Source organism: Nycticebus coucang, chromosome 19 (genome assembly GCF_027406575.1).
Source record: "Nycticebus coucang isolate mNycCou1 chromosome 19, mNycCou1.pri, whole genome shotgun sequence".
In the NCBI taxonomy this organism is placed as follows: domain Eukaryota; kingdom Metazoa; phylum Chordata; class Mammalia; order Primates; family Lorisidae; genus Nycticebus; species Nycticebus coucang.
In genome coordinates, this window is record NC_069798.1 from 22,742,713 (window position 1) to 22,747,159 (window position 4,447).

The 4,447-nt window shown below is 39.6% G+C and overlaps 1 pseudogene; it reads right to left on the reverse strand.

The window, feature by feature from the left end:
* Positions 1-1,517: 1,517 nt before the first annotated feature.
* Positions 1,518-2,365, reverse strand: LOC128571683 (40S ribosomal protein S3a-like; annotated as a pseudogene).
* Between the last annotated feature and the right edge of the window lie 2,082 nt (positions 2,366-4,447).

A 4,447-nucleotide genomic window follows, 5' to 3' on the forward strand; every position in this document is an offset into this window, starting at 1 on the left:
GATGTATTCAGCGCCTTGAACTAGGAGCAAAATGTAAACTAAAATCATGAGTGAGGGCAACATCAATTGAAAATGCAGGTTTTTATATGCTAAAAAGAGATAATAAACCAACTGTTAGACAGATGGTCTAAATTACTGCCCAAACTGGTTAATATTAAAAGGAAAAAACAACATCAAATCAAAAAGAAACCTTCCCTGGACGCCTGAGACAACCTCTTCTTCCCATTTGCCTTCTTCTCTTCCCTCCACACCCCAGCCAGCATCTCTGAGAAACATCATCATTTGCCTCCGATGTAGTCACTCCCTGTGGTCAGGACTGGAAATCCCCTGAGCCCCTTTCAGTAATCTTGTAGGACCCTCCAACAGGTTTTGACAGAGTTGACTCCTCTCTCCTTGAATTCCTCTCTCTTCCCTCGGCTTATGTGACACACCTATCCTACTGGTTATCCTCCTTTGTCCTGGAAAATCTTGGTTTGTTTTTTTTTCTATAGCAATTAATCCACCTCTTCCTGTTTTCTTGCTGTTCTCAGCATCTGCCTTCACACTCCCAGGCACTGTTATCAACTCTACAATTCAACCCCTCTCAGTAGACTGATGACGTACCGTCTTGCTTCCCGTCCAGACAGACACCTGTGCAACCTCTGGCCCTTGCAGTGCTCTCGTATTTTCCATGGACACACTTATACTCAATATGCTCAAAACCGAATTCATGAAATTTCTCCAAACTTTTGTTATCAGGTCCCCCTAGTCAGCCTTTAACAGTCAGAATTAAGAAACCATTCTTAAGGTTGTGTCTCTCTCCTGTAGAAAATGCATAATCTTAGTCCACAAGATATGTTCCAAGGACCAGAAGCTTTGCCATCACCTAGGAGCTTGTGAGAAATGCGGGATCCCAGCCATTGCCCTAGATCTAGATCTGAGTTTTTCTCAATCTTCTGAGCATCCTAATATACAACAAAGTTTACGAGGCACTGCTCTATAACTGACACCCTAAAAGGTCTCAAATTCTACTACCTTCTTCCTCTCTGTTGCAACTGTCATAATCCAGGTCATGGAGTCTCCAAACTTACTCCATATTATAATCACTTGAAGAATTTTTTTATATACCAGTGTCTGGTTCTACCTCTAGAGATTATGATTTACTTAGCATAGAGTGGAGGCCAGGAATCAGTAATTTTAAAAATGATGCCCAGGTTTTTTGCTCTGTAACCTGCACTGAGAACCACCCGTTTAAGCCATCATGCCCCCAGCCGGCCTCTTAGTGTCCAATCTTCCAATTCTCATTACTTAAGATCTTTCATTGGCTAATATTGATCCCAGCATCAAGTCCACATGCTAAAGCATGGCAAGCACAGCCTTCCACCATCTATCCCCTGCTAGTTTATCCGAAGCCATTTCCTACTGGCCCTTGCCTCCCCTTGCCCTCTCCTGCATCACAACCACATTGAACTGTTCACAGTTCATCAAATGGACCATGATTTTTTTTTTTCACAAATAGGATTTGTTATTTATCATTATTAAAAGCCTGAATTTTGGATAGATTCTTGGACTGGTGGTTCATATCCATCAGCTTATTAACTTTAGTACCTACCTCACCCCCCAGTAGCTTTTCCAGAACTATGACCTTCACCATGAAGCTCCATGAGATGTGCCGATTCAAATCTGGGTTTCCTCGGCATTTTTGCTTTTCTAACAAAGACATCATGGAGAGGCTAAATAGATTATCTATTCTAACTTCTCTAACAAAGACATCATGGAGAGGATAAATAGATCCCTTTTCTATGCTTTTTCCAACGCTGTCTGGAATCAATTTATTGACAACTTCTTTCAAGTCATCTGTCTGCCCTTCCCTGGTCACAATTTCCATCATTTTCTACTAGATTTGGCGAACCTGTTGGTGCTGGGCATAAGAGGTCTTCCACATCTCTGATTGTTGCATTTTTTAGTAAAACCAACCCAGAACAGATGAGGCAAATAACCATCAGTAGTCTTAACATCAACATGAGCTTCAATCACAGTCTGCCATTTTTTAACCATAGAACACATTTTGTCACGGGTAAGATCCGTGCCATGGAAGTTAGTCAGGCAGTTTTTGCCCTGAACATCTTCGGTAATCAGCTCGAATTTTCTAAATGCAACTTCATCATTCTGCAGGTCACCAAGACTCCCTTCAAACACATGACCTTTGAAGCCATCAGATGCAATTTTAGTTCCTTGAGTCCCAGTGACCAGCGTTTTCCTAATATTTCTTAGACTGAACATAGCAGGTGCCTTCACATCACACCAATCTTTCTCAGAAATGGATCACCACTTTCTTCTCGGCTCCCTTTTTGCCGCCTTTCATAAGGCACTTGTTCTTGCCAACCATGATGGTGGTGCTCAGAGAGTGAAAAGGCCCATGGGTTTTTTGTTTGTTTTTCTTTGTCTTTTCTTTTAATGCCACCCTTCTTGGTCCTTATGCTGAAGCCCTGCTTTTGGCACACTCAATATAAGTATCACCTTCTCTGCTGTGCCCGCCATAGGCCTACTTTGCCCTCTCTGTGATAGAACTGACTGCTCCATCCTTTTGCCATTTCTATTCTTAGTGCACATTGACCAGACTACCTCATAGCTGAATCTTAATTGTTTGGTTTCTGCCTCCCTCTTTCTGTCCGTCTGCCAATTGGGAGCAATAAACATGGAACTCACTTCTGTTATCTCCAGAGCTTCAGAGATACATAAGAACATACAGAATGCATACGTGGAGGAATAAAATAAAATTCAAACTTAGGCATTTTTCGCGGGCGGCACCTGTGGCTCAAGGAGTAGGGCGCCGGTCCCATATGCCGGAGGTGGTGGGTTCAAACCCAGCCCCGGCCAAAAACCAAAAAACCAAAAAAAAAAAAAGAGATTCAAACTTAGGCATTTTTCTTAAATCTTTTCAAAAGAACATTATTTTATAATGTAGAATATGTGCCTTTACCACAATAATGTGACTATATCTAAATATCTACATTTTCTCCATCAAATGACTGACAGAATTTTTATCTTAAGATAATTAGTTTCCTGCCTAACTGGTAAGATTGAAGAATTCTTATGCCATTAGTCATGTGTCACTCAGATGACATTTAGCTATCCCTTCTTGATTGTGAGGTATCAGCAGAAGGTAGGAGACACAGTGGAGTCTTGGAAGTTAGAAAATACTTGACACAAATCTCCCTATTTCTATTGGTTATCTGGGCAACTTACAGCAAATGTCTACACCTCGCTAGCTCATCTGTAATAGAAAAACTTTATCCAAAATGATAAAAAGCAAAGTCAACTATTTTGACATTGTTTTTAATTTTGGTAGTAAGCAACTTCTTATTTCCTCAACTAACCTTCTTCTAAGAAATGAATCTGCTGTGACTTCCTTATCCAAAGGAGACCATCGGTGAATGGAAGCTACTCTCAGAGGTAAAACTTAGAGGACTTAAAAATCTACTCTACATTAAAAAGAGGAATGTAATAACATTAGATCATGCTATGTCACTTATTTATCAAATATCTAGTGAGTATTTTTTATCTAGTGAGTATTTTCTACATATTAGGCACTTTGAAAAATATTAAGCCAGTCTCTTCTATTGAAGACATCAATATGTGGGCATAATAAAACCTGATTGCACAAATGATATTTAATTGTCATTTAATACTTAACAATGCCTATATTACTTTGTTCAATCTTCATATCAGCTAGAAGGGAGATATAATTAAAATTTTTGTACTGTAGATATTTTATAATTTGAAGTTCCATAATCTGTTCAAAGATGCCCCGCTAACAGGTGAGAGGAGTGGAATTCGAGTCAGGTGTGGTCTGACTCTCGAGGTTCCACTCTTAGTGGTCCTCTACTAATTCTTTACAATCAAGGGGTGATGGGTAACTGTCATCTGAGCAATGCACACCATTGGTAGTGTAAAAATCTTCCAAGAGTACAGGCAAGCAAGAAGTTAATTCACTCCAGCTAAAAATTGATAGTCTTTTGATGCTGCAAATTTACATATTTGGACACATCTGGTTAATTCACAGAACTTACTTTTCATCCAGATGGCTTGTCATTATAAATGTCATAACATGAACACAACCAAACTTGAACCGCTCAAGCTTTCTGAAATGAACCTCAAAGCACTCATTACTTTTTCAGAAGTATAATGTTGATTTTGATATGCCATTGTCTTTTATGAGGTGCCCCATAATCAAAAACTTTTGATGGCTCATTATAGGACTACAAAACTGGAAAAGTGAAAATTGTATTTATGAGAAATACTGAAGTTTCTTTCTGAAGAATGCAGATAACTGAGGAATATCACCACTGTTACAGTCACCTCTGTAGAGTGAAGAGCTCCCATTGGTTCAAAGAAAGCTGACCTGTTCCAAGGACCATCAGATAAAAAGAGATCCAGACCTTGATACTGAAGACCAAACAGCATT